At 34.6% G+C, this 22,669-nt stretch overlaps 1 long non-coding RNA gene across 3 annotated transcripts; it reads left to right on the top strand.

Moving 5' to 3' along the window:
* The first annotated feature begins 586 nt into the window (after positions 1-586).
* LOC126828822 (uncharacterized) lies at positions 587-22,382 on the top strand. 3 transcript variants are annotated; one of them, XR_007683246.2, is made up of 3 exons: positions 587-668; positions 19,154-19,241; positions 21,847-22,382. It is a non-coding gene; the product is annotated as an uncharacterized LOC126828822 (long non-coding RNA). The 3 variants fall into 3 exon arrangements; XR_007683247.2 differs by having other exon boundaries at positions 631-672; XR_007683245.2 differs by lacking the exon at positions 587-668 and adding an exon at positions 17,372-17,481.
* Positions 22,383-22,669: the final 287 nt, after the last annotated feature.

Below are 22,669 nucleotides of genomic sequence, written 5' to 3'. Positions count from 1 at the left end.
AAGTGCACATATATTTCATCCATTCGGTTCCGGGAGAAAGAAAATTCGTTGGAAAAGGTTCTTATTTAATTCAATTCTTTTCTTAAAATATATAGCGCTAACTGTATAAACATAACCGATAGTAAAAAGATGGTTGATTTAACACTCTAATATTTGCTTCCAGATTGTAAAGATGGCAGACAGCGATCTGTTGTTCCAATAAATAATGGAAGAAGATCCTACATACAGCCTTCGGTTAATGGTTCCGTGATTGAAGTTCTGTGTGATTTTAAATGGAGAAAGACACTGATAATGCGGAGAAGCACTAATTGCAAAGAAGTCGATTTTAACCGAACTTGGAATGAATATGTTATGGGATTCGGTACCATTCATGGTGAATATTGGCTAGGTCTGGAAAATGTGATTAAAATTCTACAGAATTTTCCATCGATATATTTTCTCAATTTCGTGTTGAAAACAGGTAATGCAAATGTCAATCAAAGTATTTATTTTGGCTTCGGCATGAGCAATAGCTCTGATAATTACAAGGTATCATTCAATGGGTACAATGGATTAACCAGTGGTAACTCGCTGACACACGGTAATTATTCTATAGACGGCAGACCTTTCTCAACGTATGATCGAGACTATACTAGTCATAATTGTCCAGGTCGTTTTAATGGCGGATGGTAAGTAAGTAAATTTATTGCATAAAAACGCCCACGAGGAGCAGCATACAATTACAAAAATTACATAAATACAATACAACAAAAATTACATAAATACAATACAACAAATATACATGTAACAAATTAACGAACATTAATACAATGCAACAAATATACATGTGACAAATAACGAACGTTTTATGTAAGCTTATATAAAGTTAGAAATCAATTAAATAGCAAGGGGGGATATTAGGCATGTGCTTCCTTTAGGACTCTTTTGTTTCTGAGTTAAATTATGTTGTTTATTGTAAATAAGGCAGAAGGCATCACTCTCTGTTTTTGAAAGCATGAAAAACAAATGAGCACACAGATTTTGCAACTGGTGAGGGTGGGTCAAACATGACATCGAAGGAGAAGGTAAACGATAGATCTTATAAAGCGAGTACGATATAGAGCGAGGAACATGTCAGTCAATTTGATTGACAGTTCGATCAGATCTTGGATCTACTTAAATTAAAAGATTTTGGAATATTTTTTCAATTAATTTCCATAAAAAACACGAAATTTGAGTGATTTTATTATTTTAAATTAAGAATATTATCGTATATGTCCTAGAAATAGAGAAAATCATCGCATTATACGACCATAAATCGGTTTCGCTTTATATAGTGAGTCTTTTTCTTATATTTGAAAGAAATTTGGAGTATTTCTTTTAATTAATTTCCATAAAATAAAGATATTAGAGTGATTTTATTATATAAATTAAGAATATCATCCTATATAGGCTATCCTATGACCACATATACAACCCAATCGGCCTCGCTTTATAGTGAGTCTTTTTCTTATGTTTAAAAGATTTTGATATTTCTTTCAATTAATCTCCATAAAATAATTATATTAGAGTAATTCTTTTTATTATAAATTAAGAATATTATCCTAGAAATGGAGAAAATCATCACACTATTACATAGAATCCAAGGATTGTGGAGTATTTTCTTAAATTAATTTCCATAAAAAAACAATAGTAGGTTTATTTGATTATATAAATTAAAAATATTACCCTATATGTCCTAGAAATAGAGAAAATCGTTGCCTTATACCACACATTGAACCCAACCGTCCTCGCTTTATAGTGAGTCTTTTTCTTATGTTAAAATTATATTGGGTTATTTTTTTCAATTAATTTTCATAAAAAAAAAGATATTACGGTGATTTTATTATATAAATTAGGAATATTATCCTATATATCCTGGAAATAGAGAAAATCATTGCCTTATACCACACACAGAGCCGAATCGGCCTCGCTCTATAGTGAGTCTTTTTCTTGTGTTTAAAGGATTGTGGAGTATTTTTTTCAATTAATCTCCATAAAAAAAACATATTTGCAGTGATTTTATTATATAAATTAAGAATATTATTCTATATATCCAAGAAATAGAGAAAATCATTGTCTTATATCACACATTGAACACAATCGGCCTCGCTTTATAGTGAATATTTTGGTGTATTTTTTAAATTAATTTCCATTTTAAAAAAACCCGATATTTTAGTGAGTTCTTATATAAATTAAGAATATTATCCTATATATCCAAGAAATTGAGAAAATCGTTGCCTTATGCCACTTATAGATCCCAATCGGCCTCGCTTTATACTGAGTCTTTTTCTTATGTTTAAAAGATTTTGGAGTATTTTCTTCGATTAATTTCCATAAAAAACATATTAGCAGTGATTTTATTAAATAAATTAAGAAAATTATCCTATATATCCTAGAAATAGAGAAAATCATTGCCTTATACCACACATTGAACACAATCGGCCTCGCTCTATAGTGAATCTTTTTCTTAATTTTGAAAGATTTTGGTGTATTTTTTAAATTAATTTCCATTTTAAAAAACGATATTTTAGTGAGTTCTTATATAAATTAAGAATATTATCCTATATATCCAAGAAATTGAGAAAATCTTTGCCTTATGCCACTTATAGAACCCAATCGGCCTCGCTTTATAGTGAGTCTTTTTCTTATGTTTAAAAGATTTTGGAGTATTTTCTTCAATTAATTTCCATAAAAAACATATTTGCAGTGATTTTATTATATAAATTAAGAATATTACCCTATATATCCTAGAAATCATTGCCTTATACCACACATTGAACACAATCGGCCTCGCTCTATAGTGAATCTTTTTCTTAATTTTGAAAGATTTTGGTGTATTTTTTAAATTAATTTCCATCAAAAAAAACAAACGATATTTGAGTGATTTATTATATAAATTAAGAATATTATCCTATATATCCAAGAAATTGAGAAAATCGTTGCCTTATGCCACTTATAGAACCCATTCGGCCTCGCATTATAGTGAGTCTTTTTCTTATGTTTAAAAGATTTTGGAGTATTTTCTTCAATTAATATCCATAAAAAAACATATTTGCAAAGATTTTATTATATAAATTAAGAATATTACGCTATATATCCTAGAAATAGAGAAAATCATTGCCTTATACCACACATTGAACACAATCGGCCTCGCTCTATAGTGAATCTTTTTCTTAATTTTAAAAGATTTTGGTGTATTTTTTAAATTAATTTCCATTAAAAAAAACAACGATATTTTAGTGAGTTCTTATATAAATTAAGAATATTATCCTATATATCCAAGAAATTGAGAAAATCGTTGCCTTATGCCACTTATAGAACTCAATCGGCCTCGCTTTATAGTGAGTCTTTTTCTTATGTTTAAAAGATTTTGGAGTATTTTCTTCAATTAATTTCCATAAAAAACATATTTGCAGTGATTTTATTATATAAATTAAGAATATTACCCTATATATCCTAGAAATAGAGAAAATCATTGCCTTATACCACACATTGAACACAATCGGCCTCGCTTTATAGTGAATATTTTTCTTAATTTTCAAAGATTTTGGTGTATTTTATAAATTAATTTCCATTTAAAAAAAACGATATTTGAGTGATTTATGATATAAATTAAGAATATTATCCTATATATCCAAGAAATTGAGAAAATCGTTGCCTTATACCAATCGGCTTCGCTTTATAGTGAGTCTTTTTCTTATGTTTAAAAGATGTTGGAGTATTTTTTTAAATTAATTTCCATGAAAAAAAGATATTTGAATGATTTTATTATATAAATTAAGAATAATATCCTATATATCCCAGAAATAGAGAAAATCATTGCCTTATACCACACATTGAACCCAATCGTCCTCGCTTTATAGTGAGTCTTGTCTTATGTTTGAAAGATTTTGAAGTATATTTTCAATTAATTTCCATAAAAAAAAATAACAATATCGGAGTCTGTTTATTATATAAATTAAGAATACTATTCAAAAAACGATATTAGGGTGATTAGATTATATAAATTAAGAATATTATCCTATGTATCCTAGATATAGAGAAAATCATTGCCTTATACCACATATAGAACCCAATCGGCCTCGCTTTATAGTGAATCTTTTTCTGAAGTTTTAAAGATTTTGGTGTATTTTTTAAATTAATTTCCATTTTAAAAAAAAAAGATATTTGAGTGATTTCTCATATCAATTAAGAATATTATCCTATATATCCAAGAAATCGAGAAAATCATTGCCTTATAAAACCCAATCGGCCTCGTTTTATAGTGAGTCTTTTTCTTATGTTTAAATGATTTTGGAGTATTTTTTTTCAATTAATTTCCATGAAAAAAAGATATTTGAATGATTTTATTATATAAATTAAGAATAATATCCAATATATCCTAGAAATAGAGAAAATCGTTGCCTTATACCACACATTGAACCCAATCGTCCTCGCTTTATAGTGAGTCTTTTTCTTATTTTTGAAAGATTTTGAAGTATATTTTCAATTAATTTCCATAAAAAAAAATAACAATAGAGTCTGTTTATTATATAAATTAAGAATACTATTTTTTATGTATCCTAGAAAAAGGGAAATTCATGGCCCTATACCACATATAAAACCCAATCAATCGGGCTCGCTTTATAGTGAGTCTTTTTCTTATGTATGAAAGGTCTTGGCGTATTTTTTTCAATTAATTTACATAGAAAAATGATATTTGAGTGATTTTCTTATAAAAGTTAAGAATATTATCTTATATATATTCTAGAAATAGAGAAAATCAGCATCCTATACCACATACAGAACCCAATCGACCTCGCTGTAAAGTGAGTCATTTTCTTATGATTGGTTGGGTTGAGCGTGGACCCTCCTACAGAAAATTTTGAAAATTGCAGCCCTTTCCTGTCGGGTTAGATACAAAGTGGAACCAATGATTACATTGCCCAAATCTGACGAAATACGGAGTTATCAGCATTTTTGCGTGAAAAGCGTTGTTTCGATACAGATCGAAAATTCTAATTAGACAGTGATTCTGCAATGGATAAATCACCCACAGGTGGTGATTCTTGATTCGTGCAAGAAATGAAATGAAATGAAATGGAGTTTAACGTCCTACTGTTCTGCTCCTAACCTGGGCTAATGAAGACGGGCATACGCCATACAGTGTGCTATGATGGAAATTTTGCCCGGACAGCGGCACTACGGCAAGGGGCCTTTTTTTCTGTCCTGGGGGCCCTTCCACTAGACCTAGGGGCTCTGTTATAGGGGGTCCATATTATGTTTTCTCCCCGGAATTGGCGTTTTTTCCGTTTTATTTTTAAACATTTTCCATTATTTTGGGGTCGGAGGCTGGCGCCACCGCTATAATCCGCTTCTGACAATATTTGAGGTAGAATGTTTAAACTTCGTTTAGATGTTCAATGGGTGAATGTCTTGACTGTGTTCGATGATTAACATTTTGCGCTAAGGCTAGGCAGAGATAAGCAATTTGGTTGGTTGATGTTTTGGGACACGATAATTAAGTGCAATTGTGTTGGTACTAGAGATGCTTTGTTTCGTCTTTTAAAGCGATTTGTACTTCTTTCCTCATCTAATTAGATGATGATGATGATGATAACAATGATTATTTTATTAAAGTGTCACAAATCAGTAGAATATTTACACATTTTATACAACATAATACACTTGATTTCTGGCCAACAAAGGCCTTTGAGACACTGGTTAAAACATTAAAATACTATAAGACAATAAATACAGATATATATCTAAAATACTATAAGGCAATAAATACAAACATATATCTAAAATACAGATAATAAATACAGATAAAACAATTATGTAAACACCTGTTTCTAAAATACCTATTCTAATCATAAAATTTCATATACTATATGTTTAAATAAAAACCAGTCATAAAATTTCTAAACATTTTCGAATACTATAAGGCAATAAATACAGATAACCCAATTAATTAGGTAAACACATGTTTCTAAACTACCTATTCTAATCATAAAATTTCATACTATGTTTAAAGCTATGTAACCATATATATAAGAGTAAACATTTTGAGCCTGTCACAGAATTTCAAACTATACAACGTTTTTCAGGATGTTTCGTCTATTATTTCATTTGTTTAAGAATGGTGCAAGTTGACATTCAGTGGAATTTGATAACATATTATATTGAAACTGGTCATATGTGGCTAAAGATTGGAATCTTGATTTTTTTTTAACTTAATAAAAAATTCTGATTTTATATATCGTTGTAACACGGGCATGAACATAAACACTGTGTCAATTGGATGATAACTGTAGCCCCTAGAGCGTATACAAGATTTTTCAAAGTGATCAAGGGCCATAACTCTAGCAGTAATTATTGGCAATCAATAAGATTCTTCATCTCATGACCATAAACACTGTGTATCTATTTCAAGTCAATCGGATGATAACTTTAGTAGAGCGTCCAAAAGAATTTTCAAAGTGATCACTGAAAATCGCTGAAAAATTCAATATGCTTCTCTGTTTCACTAATTTAAATACTGCATATAAATTTCATACAGATCGGATGATAAATGTAGTCTGTTTGACTGTTCACGACAAATAATTGTGGACGACGGATCGACGTACTGACAGACAGACCGACCGACGGACGGGGGTGACGACAATATACGACCACATTTCCATGTGGGCGTATAAAAACTGTATCCTCTATTGCGCTGACAGAAATTGTGGACGGACCGACGAATGGAAAGGGTGATTACATAAAAAAATAAAAATACGCACACGGCTCCGAACGCAACTGAGGAGTTATACTGTACCTGTTAAATTAAAGTTTCTGTTAAATGACACGACAAAACGTGTTGTGGAATTAACTTCAAAATTTTCAACAAACTTATTAAAATTTTCATCAGATTGAAATACTTCTGTAGACATATTAGGTGGTATTGGAAATCGTCCTGCCTCATAGAAAGATCCAACGATAGTATTCTCAACTTCAGGGAGAATAAATTTTATGTTCATCATTAGGCCTGACAATAAACGGCCCCTTGCAACCTTAACCTTCAAAAAAGTGGGAAGGGCCTAAACAACAAAAGGCCGGGGCTTAAATTATACTCGCTTTATAGAATCTATCAAAATCGGCCCTGCTTCATAATATCTAACACTTACCGAAGGAGAATGGTAGACTGTTGGCGTATAAGGCAGGGTACAAAATATTATTTCGAATGGTTTCATGTTTTGTACATTCCATTAGAAAATGAAACTCATCCTCCACAATATTGTTAGAGCACTGTCTACAAATTCTGTCTTTTTCGGCAATGTTATGGTACCGACCTCTCTCTATTTGAAGTTGGTGAGAGCTAAGGCGGAGGGATGTCATTGAACGTTTATACTGTTTGTTAGATACGGACAGGAGATATGCTGGCGGTTTTGAAATTCTTGTCATGTTCTAAGTTTTGGCTTATGGCTGGTATAGTTATCTTTCATATTACAGGTGTTTGAATAAAATGAGTTGAATTTGGATTCTAACAAGGATTTTATATTATATTTGGAAAGATTATTGATATTAATGTCATACTCATTTATTATTTTAAGGATCGCGGCAGACCAGGAGAGTTTGGGTATTTTCAGCGCAATTTTAACATCTTCATTAAATGCTGCAGTCAAGATAGTGTGGGAATGAGATGGATTAGATTTTAGATCATTCAGTCGTTTATAATATAAGATCATTTTTTGGTACACGGTGAAGTGAAGAGGGAAAAGTCCAAGTTCAGACAGGCAGCCAATATTTGAAGTTTTAGGGGGCTGCATTAGGATTGATTTCGCTGTTTTCTTTGTTATTGAATTTAATTCAATTCTGTTCCAGTTTTTTGTGGTATTGTTCTTGCTATGAGCAATTTGAGATCCCTAGAGTTCCGAGGCATATGTAGCGATGGGTTTAACAATTGCTTCATATACTTTCAGTAAAACTTCAGTTGGTAAATCATCACTGCTACAGATTTTATTGCGTAAACTGAACCAGGCCCTTCTTGCTTTCTTGCTCAAGTCAGCCATAGCTGCTTTATGTGAGCCATTATTTGTAAAATTTACCCCTAAATATTGGTACGAAGAGACCAGATCTATTTTGCTATTTCCAATATTAAAATTAATGACAGTTTTACTTTTATTACATTTTTTGTTAGAAAAGAACATAGCTTTAGATTTTTGAAGATTGACATTTAACTTCCAATCCTTACAGAATTGGTTAAGTTTATTTAAACTGTTCTGTAAGCCATGGGGGGTAGTTGACATAAGTACAAGGTCATCTGCAAATAATAGATGGGATAGTTACAGCTTTCTAGAGTCGGAGCGTCATTATTTTCATTATGTAGGTAGGATTGTAAATAATAGATGGGATAGTTACAGCTTTCTAGAGTCGGAGCGTCATTATTTTCATTATGTAGGTAGGAGCTTAATCCGCCACTGACCACATCCCCGTCCTTCGATTCAATTATACTAAGACCATGTTTTAGTTCATTTCTAACATAAATTGCACACCCTCCTCTGGGGTTAGACACTGTTTGTTCCCCCCCCCCCTTCCTACTAAATACATGTCCAGTAAAATCATCCAGAACGTCAGTAAGTGTTCCAAGTTCTTCCTGTTCTTGGCTAGACCAAGTTTCCAGGAAACATATGATATGTAAATGTGAAATATTTCTTTTTAAGTCCAAAAGGTGCTTATTATTATTGATTTTTGATGTTAAGCCGTTAATGTTCCAAAACCCGATTTTTAAATTAGTTGACATGTTTCAGTTTCTATTAGGAAAACAAGCGCTTGGAACAATTACTTATAATTATGCACTACAAACAAACCTATAAATTATACACATATAACAGATGATCACAACCAAATATAAATTAAAGGCAATAAAATATGAAACTAATCTATACTAAATTAAACTATCACAACCTAACATGAGCTTTTTAAACAAAAAACCCCAAAAAACCTGAACTCTCACAGTCACAAAACAATATAAGCTTAAGATAGTAAAACATGAAACTATCACAAATTAAAATAATGGTAAGCTTCTTAAGGTAATAAGAATATGAAATAACTAATACCTACAAATATCGTTTGACATGGAAGGAATGACAACATATAAAATAACAATGTAGAGAATACAATATTTAAATCTGTACAAAATAAAACAAGTCAGTTAGTGATTGTCTTTTAGTGCACACAATTGTGAATAGATTTTAGAGTTGAACTAGAACAAGTCTTTATGTATCCATTTCAGTTTTAAACACATACATGTACCTGGTAGAATATTTGGCAAAACACTGCCCTACTGAGTACTAAACACATTATAACATTGCTTGGCACTGAAATACTTGTACATTATCACATCGCACATTTTTGTGGTTTTCATTTTATTTGGCACACTAACATTAACAGTTAGCACTATGGTAAGGTTTCCATATGGACGGTAAAGTAAAGTTATTATACACTATTCTACATGTATTTTAACGCTGGCTTTGACTCTGGTTAAAATGATTGGGATTCCAATGACTTAGATTTAAATGATTTAGGTTAAGTTGATTTTGATTCCAGTGATTTTGGTTTAACTGATTCAGATTAAGCAAATTTGGATTAAGTTGGTTCGGATTGAACTGGTTTGGATTAAACTGATTTGGATTAAACTGACTTTGGTTCCACTGGTTAATATTCCACTGATTAGGGTGCCACTGATTCTGTTTGTAGGTCAGTTGTGATATTGGTGATGGTAAACCTGGCTTGGAGTTAATGGGATCAGGCAAAAGTTCCCGTCGGTTGATTGCTTGAGGACCAGGAAGCTTTAGTACCACTTGAGAATTGCTTGTGTTGGATATTACTCTTGGCAGATGGAGTAGAAGCAGACACATCACGCTTGAAGAGTTGAATATTTAGGGCTTTCTTTAATATAGATGCTAGTCTACATGTTCCCTTGTCATTTAAGTGTGTTTTTCCATTGTAGAGGTATTGTTTTGCACTTTTATTGTCGTTTTTGCAGAAGCTTGTTTTGGTTTTAATAAAAGTACAATTTGTTGATGCACATATGCCCGAGAGAACATCATTGATTTCTACTAGCTGATCATTAAACCAATCGGGAGATCTTGGGAGCAGCTCAAGAAATTTTATTTCAGCTTTTGGAAATGGGTACCTGGATGATCCAGTTTGTAGTCGAATGAACGTATTTGGTCGTAGATCTGGAGATACTTTTGAATCTACTTATCATTGGCAGGATGATTTGGGATTGCAAACAAATTTTACTGACATTGAGATGGAATTGAAAAGAAGTAACTGAGCTAGTAGTAGTTGGTAGTTTGGTCGTTCTCGTCTTATATATTAAGCGACAAAACGGCGACCTTCGCCTTGCCAATTGGTATATAATACACAATACAGTACTCAATATTACGATATCACCCCAGGTGGCAGCAGACGTGAGCCCCAGCACGTTATTTGGGATTCGGCAATAAAACAGACGGGCCTACGTTGCATCCGACCATTTCTTCGCTACCTCTGACCGTAGGGGTAAGTGAAAGAGGGGTGGCTCGTTATTCATTATTCGAATCCCGAACTAAACCCCAAATATTGGAAACATATCGGTCTACGCGTTCTTGCGTCTACCTGGGACTGAATGTTTATCATCTATTGCCAATTGCCCATGCTCTACTTTTAGGGATACAGTTGTGTACGGTTATCTATAGACGGCTTTGCAAAAGATCAAACAAATGAACCTGTACAAATTCACATGCTATATCACTAGACTGTGTCAAAATGGCGGCGTAAGAAACATGAACAGATGCCGCCGACAAATAAAGATCTATAGATTAGAAAAACATGAAAGAAACCGCCATATCGTTGTTTTTTATATAACCTGTCGTAGCCAAAGCTGTCACATACGTCCTAAAAACATTATCTTATCATAATAGTGCCTTCATAAAGGTATTGGAGCCACGTCCGCTCCCAGACACCCGACACACACCCGTATCCCCTAGCTGATTTTAATTATCTTTTATGAACACTATTCATATTTTTATGTATTTATTATCTCTAAAATTAAAATGATTTACTTGTTTACTGTTTAATATTGTCTGTAGAAAATAGGAGATAAGGGGTAAAATTGTGACATTCAGGATTTTAATTACATGCTAAAGGGTTTTAATTGGCTTCAATGCTTGTATCTGTATTATATAAATGAAATGAAATGGTGTTCGACATCGTATAGGAAATGGGATAACATTGTGACATTTAGGATTTAAATTACATACAAAAGTGTTTTAATTGGTTTCAATGTCTGTAATTGTATTATATAAATGAAATGAAATAGGGTTCGGCATACGCTTCATCAAATTAGGGAATAGATACTTTTGGCAAGCGGATTTTTTTCCCATCCGTATCACGTATCCGTATCGTATACGTGATACGTTGCGTCAAGTAGTTTTAGAGTTTTGGCAGATTTTTGCGTCGCGTACGTATGCGTCGATGAGCTGAGCTTAGTTCTATTACAGCATGATGGCAGATATCTACCAATATCACCATCAGTATCAAGTACCTATTATAGTCTACAATTTCCCGGAGGGAATGAAGTCGCTCGACAATCGCTGAGCTATTAAAAAAAAATTAATGTTGAATCTTATAAAAAAATCTTCGACTTCGACTCGACTGTAATTTTTGGTTTCACTAATGTATCATTTCAGAAAGTTTATACCCCTTTACCACAGAATAAAATCATTTTCAGAGATGCAAGGTTCCGCCTCCCTATATAAATTTAGCACGTAGATCAACCTTCATGGTTAAAATCACATCAAATATACACCTTCGTGTTCTAGAATACACAAAGATTCATAAAAACGCTAAAAAGACACGACAATGTTATACGGACCTTTTCCGTATGAAAGCTGTTCGATACGTACTGTCGTATCCGTGTGCCGTATCACGTATGATAAATACACAGACATTGATGACGTCACACGCATAATCCATGCGGATACGCGATACAGACCAGATATTTACGCTTGCCAAAAGTCTCTAGTATCAATGTAATAGCTTAACGTAACCGATTAAATTGAAGGATCCTTCTTTTATTTTAACAATCCTCTATGTGTACATCAATAAATTTTAAAATCCTGTGACGTCACCACCTTGATTGTATATAAGGCACCACAGGATTATTATATATCATATTTGATAAAGGGTATCTCTACCCGAAATGTTATATTATTTAAAAATCTTCAAATCTACCAAGTCTGTTGTGCTATTGTTGAGCGGGGATTTTTTAATTTATTTGGATTATCAACGTTTTTTTCTCTTCCCCAGAACAATACGTATTGCAAAGTGACCGCCCCACCCCCACTTTGGCGTTACTGTTATTGTGATATTTCCTATGTATTATGTACTGCTATTTTACCTAAGATTAAATAAATAACAACCACACTTCTGAATTAGTATTGTTTTAGTTTTTCATTGGAGTTGGGCTTTGTAGATTATTAACTGTTTTTTTTATTATTATTATTTAAGTAATAATTGAATTGCGCTTTTATTTTGAATCATTTTTTTTTTATTATCTTTTTTTTTTACATTATTAATTGTTAAATATGAAACAAGTATGGTCGAAAAATATTATGTTGTTTCTTCTCCACAATTTTTATTTCTTGTGTCTTTTTACGGAAGCGTATAGGGGTCATGCAAAATTTTGTAGAAGGCCTCGAGATCCCGCGATCCTGTGATACTTTCTCGAGATCTCAATTGAATGTTCTCGAAATCCCCTAATAAATTTCTTGAGAATCTCCCATCCTGCGTAAACGATCTCGAGAATTCGAGTTAATGTTCTCGGGATCTTGCCATCCTGTGTAAATTTTCTCGAGATCTCGGGTATTTTTATGTGTGCGCGTAGTTTTAACGTATTCTCAGCGCCCTACAACCTGTTGTTTCGGAGTTTACCCCCCCCCCCCACACACACACACACCCACACACACCCACACTTTCCCGAGAACCTTAATAGCACGATAGAGCCTACAGTTTTTAACGGTTTTGTTTCAAATTTTGTGTTTTATCGGATTTTCGATATTCAGTGTTCCGCGACAAGGATGACCCCTGTTAATTTTCAGCAATATAAGATTTCTGTCCCAGAGAGATAACAAGCAGGCGAACATGATAGAGATTAGATTTCTTGATAAATGCTAGATGCTTATACAATTTATTAAACAACCAAGTTTTCCTTTCGAATAATCTGTTGTTGATGCATATGGGCGTATCTCCACACTTTGCGTGACTATCGTTCAAATTTTTTTTGAATCATTCGTATCACAAGCAGAGGAACCCTTTTTATTTTCGGCAGAACAATGAACCTTATTGATTTGCAGCGCTCCCTGAAATTTTGTTATGGCGTTATTCCTATTTTCCGGTAAACCTTGTGAACGCGTTAGAGCCCAGGGTTTTTCAAGATTTTTTATTTAAAATCTGCTCCAAAGCATTTGTGCCACAAGACAATAAACTCTCTGTCTAGCTTTATTCTAAAACAAAATATGGTCCGAAAACCATACAAAAATGACATTTTCAATTAAACGTCGCCCACACATTCAATTGAAATAATTTAACAAGCAAGTCTGTAATTCAAAGCTTTACACATTAAAGCTAACGTGGTAGGGTTTTGAATTTCATATTTGGTGTGAAGTATTGGGGCCATAAGACGACGAACCCAATCGATTTTAATCATATTTCAAATTTAATGTAAATCATGGGTGTCCTATCGATTGTCCGTATATTCTTTCATTAGTTAGCAGTTTTCCTTTGTAACAAATGTTAGAGTATTTTTCTTTTATCAAATTTGGTGCGAAGTATTGGGACAATGGTTGCTTCGCAACGTTGAGACACTATCATATATGGTTTCATATTAACTCGGGATCTCAAGAAAATTTACATAGGATGTCAATATCTCGAGAAAATTAACTCGAATTCTCGAGAAAATTTACACAGAATGTCAGTATCTCAAGAAAGATATCAGGGGATTTCGAGAACATTAAATTGAGATCTCGAGAAAATTACCAGGTGATCACGGGATTTCGAGAAAGTATCACAGGATCGCAGGATCTCGAGACCTTCTACAAAAATTTGCATGACCCCTATACGCTTCCGTATCTTTTTCTCAAAAGATATTTTGCGGCAAATAAATTCTAATTGTTTTCTATTCTGAGACGTATGAAAACCATTTAGCTCCACAAAGTACAGGCCTTTATCTATATTATAACAATATACAATATAAATATTTTATATCTTTTATAAGAATTCAAGTAACAAAAACCGATGTCGGATGTGAACTGTACTGTGAATTTTTGTTTGGAAAACACTTAAAAATAACCTGGTCGTACTTCAGTGAGTACATTTTTGAAAGCTATTTAGTACTTCTATCAATGTTGCCATTTTCTAATGTCAACTCACAATAACTGACCGACGTGGCTATTGTTTACAATAATAATAATAGCCAGGTTTGTTGGCAAGTAATTGCTTGTCCTTTTCCTGAAGCTATTTAACCAATGTTCTTAGACCTTTTCAAATGTGGAAATATGTAGCAAAAATTATATTTAAGGAAAAGGAAGGGCATAGGCGTAGGAGCTCAAAGTAATTCAGGGGGGCATAAGAGAAAATTGCCCGAAATCAATATAAAAAGACGAGAAAATACTTTTCGGGCAGTGTGGATCTCATAGAAATAAGTTAGTTATATTTTTTCTCTAAACGTTAATAGAAAATATAAGGTCGTCGTATTTTTAATTGCTCAAGTTGTTTATTATTTATTAACGCCTGTAATTTCTGGGCGGGGGGGGGGGGGGGAGATTTCATTCATAACTCTTGAACGTTGCTTCCTTTAACAAAGAATCCTATAGAATAGCATTGTAGTTTTCTATATAAAGTCTGTAGTACTGCTCTGTGTACCGGCACTTAATCAACAAAAGTGACACTTTGCCCACCTTTGTCACTATCATGTGTTTCACGGCATCAAAAAGGAACTAAGTAAGGCTATCCGTGTCATCGGCTTCAGATCGACAATGCGACACTATCCTGGTCGCAAGAAGATCTTGTATGACAGACTAGTTAACTTCACTTCACGTTGTGTACTTTTAATATACATGTAATTGAACTCTGGAAAACCGCATCGTTCTAAATCCTTCTGTATTTAATCGCAATAAAAGCAACTTTTAAAGACTCTTTAAAAGACTGAGATTGGCAAGGTAGCGTTTACTTTATTGGTGACTTTTCAAACACAATGTACTAATTATTATTCCTGAGGCAATAGATCGAGAAATCCCTCTTAGCCCAATCTGCAATTAAAATACAGATCTATATTTCGTTTCGTTTTTTTTTTATACTTCCGATAGCCTACACTACATGAATATCTGACCAGTTGTGCTCGAATGTCGCGTCAGGGGTCGTGCGAGCATCAGCGTTGACGTTTCTATGTTAACATAGTTTGAGCTCTGGTTAATCCCGATTGATTTTGTTACGCTGTAATGTATTGGTTGTTGACCCGAATGTTGACCACTCATAATTTGGGACATAAATCTGCGTCGAGTCCGGCAGTGTTTTGAAATTCTGTTCGGAGAGAGAGAAATGGGGTTTAACGTCCACTCGACACAACCTAGGTCATTTCGGGACTAACATATGGTTCAATTTTATTTCAATAATTCGCTTGCGCCGCGTAGGGGTCTTTAGCAGTGGGAGGAAACCGGAGGCCCGGAGAAAACCCACAAAGTTGGACAGGCGACCCTACTCCTTGTCACGTACAACCGGGGAATAGAGACCACGCCAGTTGACTCAATGACAGACCTTATAATACAGGGAGCACGCGCTAACCACTGAGCCATCCAACCCCACGCTCCCCTTCCGTATGGAAATAAGTAATCTGATAGACTGATATGAACATACTCCTGAAGCAATGGCCCGAGAAACCCCTCTCTGGCCATTGCTGGATTGGCTTCTGATACTTGAGCTTTTGAGGGACGTTGTCTATTCTTCCCGTTCAATCAAATCTATCCCAAGTACAGCAACATGACAGCCCTTCGTTTAATCTGGCCGTCTTCATTAGCCCAGTTTAGGAGCAGAACAGTAGGACGTTAAACCCCATTTCATTTCTTTTCGTTTAATCTAGATCTTCCCTAAAACCTAGGACAGTGATTTAAGGTATTAAAAAAGGTGGAAAGTATGTTCGTCTCCAAAAAGTATTGTTTAAATTGTTTTCGATTTGATAGCCTCGTTTGTCACGCAATTAGTTTTTCTGCAATATTCTGCTATGCACTGGTTAATTGGGCATAATAAAATCGTGAGTAATGACGTAACGTTATGTAAACATATTTGGTCCAATTTGGAGCTCTGTTTTAAGCGTAATGCTTTTGTAACGCAGTTAGCTATTGGTTTTTAATCGGACCATTGACCAGTCATAATTTGGAACAGAAATTTGCTTTCGTTAAAGCAGTGTTTAGTGGGATTAGGTATAATCAAACGAAACACTGCGAGGAGTATGACATCGACTTAACAAATCTGTGAATATAGGAAAATCTTGAATTTAAAAAAAAGGTAAAGTGGAGCAACACAAACGTCAAGAATAACACAAGAACGCGGCCCTGTGCTATTATTATGACAGTGATTAGGGGATGCTCGATTCACGGTCCAGAACGTCCCGAATTGACAGAATTGCAATCAAGTGACGCGGAATTCAGCCCTGTCACAGTTCTGTGAGTCCCGACTACGGAGGTGGTGTGATTAGAATCGTGACGGAATTAAATACAACAAATATGTTTCGGCTGCATGGTTGGTTGAGATATTTACTTATCACCCATAATCTACTGCTTTACATGAATTTGATTGGTCAGTTAAAAAGGAACTTTTTTTTTCATTTTCAACGAACACTTCTTCTTTTTCTTTTTTTTTTATTAAAAATGAACTTTTTTAAAAATTAATTGACCTTGATGGAAACACTGGGTCAATATAAAGGACTTTGCAATGGTTGAATTGATGTTAAAAAATGATGTATCACTACGCCGCATGTTATCCGGTTCAGTAAAGGTGAAATCTATAGCAAAGCATTATACATGTATTTATTTATTTATTTGTACATGTAAGAAAGGATTGAGTGATAAATAAACTCTCCTACTCGTCTTTTATGATATCAAAAAATATCAAAACTCGTGGATAATGTAAAAAAAAACCCTCATAGATTCTCTATTTATCCAGTCGACGCATGCGTTGTTGTCCGAAATACCCATTTTCACTCGATTGTCACTATTTTTGGGATTGAGAGAATTCAATTCCCGGACGTTCAATCGAGTACCCCATTGAAATCGTGCCGACCACGTGTTTTTTGTTGTTTTAATGATGACACGTGACCTGGGATTATCCTGTTGTACGGTCTGCAGATCGCTCTTACTATTGTTGGTAAAACTGACCTGACTATACTACTATAACCTGGTGAGTAGGCATTCCTTCAGATAATGTATCCTTACTTAAAGAGGCATTATATCTAAGATGTAGATGCTGACAGTTCTTGTGAAATACTATTTCATAATTTATGCGAAAATTGTATTCGACGAATATAAGTGCACCAGAGGACATGAGTTATAATTTGATAAATACATATGTTTTATTTGTATTCTCCATTGCCAGTACATTAGTTATGGTATGAGTATATTTAAAACGCAAATTAAATTGTTTATGAAATATTGTGAGAATAACAAGAAAGGGGGGTCCGTGCTGATATGATACATGAATTGAACTATAGGTTAATAAACACATTTGTCATGGTCAGAAATGGATCGTGTCTGTTGACAAAGTTTGGTAATGAGTCCCTTATTATAATATGTAGAAACGAAATGTGGTATTGTTGTTACTGTGTGTAACCATAAACAATAAAAAATGGATGAAAATAAACAAAATGATGACTTTCGAACATGTAACTGTGGAAAATATGAAGCAAATATACCATTCAGCACTCACTGCGCAGCTACAGGGTAAACAACTCAACATGGGAAATCACGAAGTCTCACAGCGATGCCTGAATATATACACTTACACTACAACCAAGAAGACTTCAAATTTTGAAAAGTATCTTTGTTTTAGCACACCAAGTCCATACAATCAAACATTTTCTTTCAAATATCCTCCTTTTTTTCTCAAGGGAACAATATTTGTATGGAGTGCCATCCCAAACATCATCTGGATTAAATATTTCGGGTTTACATGGAAAAGAGTAAATACTGCATCAAAATTTTCTTGAAACTGCTTTTGTTTTCAGGTATTTTTATAACGAATACACGTTGTTAACATATTTATGGCTGCATAACTCACCCATCCAAACTTTTTGCCTGGAATCATAAAGATACACTGATAATTAAATAGTGAACATATTTACTAAGTTTTACAGTAAAATAATTATTAGTCCACTATATAATGTGGAAATGTCCAGCTGAATAAATGATTGGAAAATATAATGTGTTGCAAATTGGTACTCCTTAGAAAAGAATTTTGCCCCACCTCCCTCAAAACAGAAAAATTATATTTAGGTAATAAATTATATATCAAACCCTCAAAATGCTTATTATTTTAACATAAATGAATAATAATCTTTCCAAATTTTGGAAAATAGCCCTTTTGGTAACATTCATCTTCATTGTCTAGTCGGAACAGGACAGAAGGACGTTAAACCCCATTTAATTTTTGGTAAAATTTACCAACACTTGACAAGGCAGCAATGATACAAATGCAAGATTTCGTTTCGTGTAGTATCATATTCTAAATTTGAATTTGACCTATCAGATCATTATCCAGTTTCATGGTTTGTAGTTGCTTATGGAAGAAAACTTTTTGTGAAATGGATTTTAAAAAAAGATTGTGTACATAACACATGGGCTAGATATGCCAGTTTAAAGTGTTAGCAGTGCGGATAACTGAACATTTTGAATTTTGCAGTCTTCAAAACAAAATAAAATGGTTATCAACTTATGGGGGAAGATTTGATTATTCGGATGTAAGATGTTGCGGCATCATATAATACCAAAATCAAACATCTAATTTAATGGTTTATAACAATGCTCCTAACCATCACTTCAGGAAAATGCCTAATGAATTTGTTTGCTAATTGTAGATCTTCCTGGACTAGATACATTACGATATGAAGCTAATAATGGTTATTGTTTTCTTGTTATTCGTAACTCTTACTGAACAGAAATCAAGTGAGTATTAGTCGATTGAGTTTTTAACTTCTGATATCTTACTGATCACGGTCTTCACAAAAGAAATACAAATAAAAAAAGTCACACTAATACAACTCCCTACGGTTTGAGTTTTGTTCTGTTTCGCATTTTTCGAATCTCAATATAACCAGTTTGCAAGAAAAGTTACTCTTTCATATGATGAGTTCAGGTTTGATCAGGCGCGGATTCAATGGTGCACCCCTTTTCCCAATAAGACCGAGTAAACGCCCCTAAGGTTCACAAGTGAAAATAATAACAAAATCAATAAATATGACATGAAATTTGTCAACAAATATGACATGAAATTTGTCAACTTGAATAAAACTGCCTTCAGACAAGATAACGATCGGCGAACAACTATATAGGCAATACGATCTGTGTTATACCGGGGCGCTCAGTAGGACCTTTAACCCCTTTTCATTTCAATTGACCGTCTTCATTAGCCGAGTCGGAGCAGAACAGTATGACGTTAAGCCCCATTTCATTTCATTTGAATTGTCTTTAATGCATTTTCGGATTTTCAGTGTAATTACCCCGAATGATGGAGGGTACCATATTATATTTTAAACTAAGCGTTATATCGCGCGAGTTTGTGTGTGTTGTTCCCTTGTTATTCTTTTTTTTTTTGAGTCCCGAATTCTAACAAGGTCTGGGACCACCTGCAGTTTCAGGAACCCCTGAGTTTTGTCGGTATGATTTATGCTATATTACAATATCTATTTGAAATATTACGTGTATATGTGTTGGAGTGGGTTTCGGTTATTTACTTCGATTAATTTTGGTTTGGGGGGTTGGATGGCTGAATGGTCAGCACGCGCGCGCTGTATCATAAAGTCTGTCATTGAGTCAACTGGCGTGGTTTCGAATCCCCGGTTGTACGTGACAAGGAGTACGGTCGCCTGTCCAACCTCGTGGGTTTTCTCCGGGTCCTCCGGTTTCCTCCCACTGCTAAAGACCCCTACGCGCAAGCGAATTATTGAAATAAAGTTAAACCATATGTTAGTCCCGAAATACCTAGTTTGTGTCGAGTGGACGTTAAACCCCATTTCTCTCTCTCTCTCTCTAATTTTGGTTTAAATATGCGCCCAGTGATAAGACCCAAGATCAACCTACCAATCATTAAATGCAATGAAATGAAATGGGTTTTTACGTCCTACTGTTCTGCTCCGATTTGGCTAATGAAGACGGGCATACACCATACAGTGTGCTATGAGGGATGTTTTTACCACCAGCGGTACAACGGTCTATTCTTATATCGAATTCCAACTGTCAAGGGGATCTTTTATGAGCATGCCAAGGTGAACACGGCATGCGATTTCCGGACAGCGGTGCTATGGGCTAAAATTTTATTAGGATTTCAATTATCAAGGGTTATTTTACGTGCACACCAATGTGTAAACAGAACCTAGGTTCTTATACGCCCACATTTTCATGTGGACGTATATTGTTGTCGCCCCTGTCCGTCCGGACGTCCGTCTGTCAGTCCACAATTGTTTGTGGACACTCGACAAGTCACAATTCTTATCCGATTTTGACGAAACTTAAAATATAAGTTTATCTCCAAAAGATCTCGGCTGCTTTCGATATTGGCATATATCTGATCGAAACTTCATGGAGTATGGCCCCGGTTTGTACAAAAAATCACGTTTTTAGCTTGTGGACCCTATAGAGGTCACAATTTTTACCCGATTTTGTTAAAAGTTTAAATGTAAGTTTATAACCCAAAGATCTCGGTTCCTTTCGATCTTCGCGCATATCGGACCGTAACTTCCTGAATTATGGCCCCTGATTGTACGAAAAATCGCATTTTTAGCTTGTGGACCCTATACAGGTCATAATTTTTATCCGATTTAAAAAACCGTATTATCATATCACCGTTACACCCTAAGGACGACTGAGTTTGAATTTCTTGAAAATCGGCCCAAAATTGACAGACAAAATGGCCGCCGTTCGTTCTCAAATAGTGTAAAAACACGGTATATCAAGGTTGTGGACCCTATAGAGGTCACAATTTTTATCCGATTTTGATGAAACTTGAAATGTAAATTTATAACCCAAAGGTCTCGGTTCCTTTCGATATTCGCGCATATCGGACCGTAACTTCCTGAATTATGGCCCCTGATTGTACGAAAAATTGCGTTTTTAGCTTGTGGGCCCTATAGAGGTCATAATTTTTATCCGATTTAAAAAAAAACGTATTTTTATATCACCGTTACACCATAAGGACGGCTGAGTTAGAATTTCGTGAAAATCGGCCCAAAACTGACAGACAAAATATGGTATATCAAGGTTGTGGATCTTATGGAGGTCACAATTTTTATCCAATTTTGTGGAAACTTGAAATGTAAGTTTATAACACAAAGATCTCGGTTCCTTTCGATAATTACGCATATCGAATTGTAATTTCCTGAATTATGGCCCTTGGTTGTAGGAAAAATCACTTTCTTGTTAGCTTGTTCTCTATCCATCTCTCGAAAATGTGGGCGTGTCCTGTCTGGCAGCCGCTTTTTTCTGTCCCATCCGAACGACTAACCGCTGTTCCTTGTCAGTGCCTTACTCCCTTTTTTTTCTTTTTTTTTTTTAGAGAAGTCATATACGGCGAGCTATAGATTAATCAAGGCGGCATGTGTAAAGCGAATGAAACCAACTACTAATTCACCTCCAGAAACTAGAGAATTACCTTTCATGTATAACCTCCTTGATTATCTGGAGAAACGGAGTGGACGCCATACCCCTGGAAACAAAGTTGATCCAGATCATTTCGCTTCGGATAAGCACATTTCTTTAAATACTGCTCGCATACTTGCAGCATTGGTCAGGTCGCTTCCGACAAGCACTTCTGAAATCCACAAAGAAATTCAGGATTTGCACAAACGGTTATTGATGAAGAGGCTAACCGCAGCACGAAAGAGAAAACTGAAACAAATTTTGAGGAAATTTACTGGAACTGTCCGTCATGGTGTAATTAGAGATGCCATTGCCAGTGGTGATCCGAAAGTCGGCTTAGATATGGTATGTAGTATCATGAAAGCCGGTCTTTTAGAAAAATAGCCAATTGGATGTAGAGAATCAGAACATTTGTATTTAATTATGATACAAAAATAAAATAACACAATCTGTTTTTTCACTCCCACCTCAGCGGGGTTGGGTGTCCGAATGGTTAGCACGTGCTCGCTGTATCATAAGGCCTGTCATTGAGGCAACTGGCGTGGTTTCGAATCCCCGGTTGTACGTAACAAGGAGTAGGGTCGCCTGTCCAACCTCGTGGGTTTTCTCTGGGTCCTCCGGTTTCCTCCCACTGCTAAAGTTTGTCTAGTGGAAGTTAAGCCCAATTTCTTTCTCTCTCTTGCATTCAGATTGTTTTTAGTTAGATGTACTCGTATACAATCAGCAGGTGATGGAAACAA

This window comes from Patella vulgata, chromosome 7, assembly GCF_932274485.2.
Source record: "Patella vulgata chromosome 7, xgPatVulg1.2, whole genome shotgun sequence".
Lineage (NCBI taxonomy): Eukaryota > Metazoa > Mollusca > Gastropoda > Patellidae > Patella > Patella vulgata.
The sequence above is the reverse complement of the archived record's forward strand: the minus strand, read 5'-3'. Positions and strand labels throughout refer to the sequence as shown.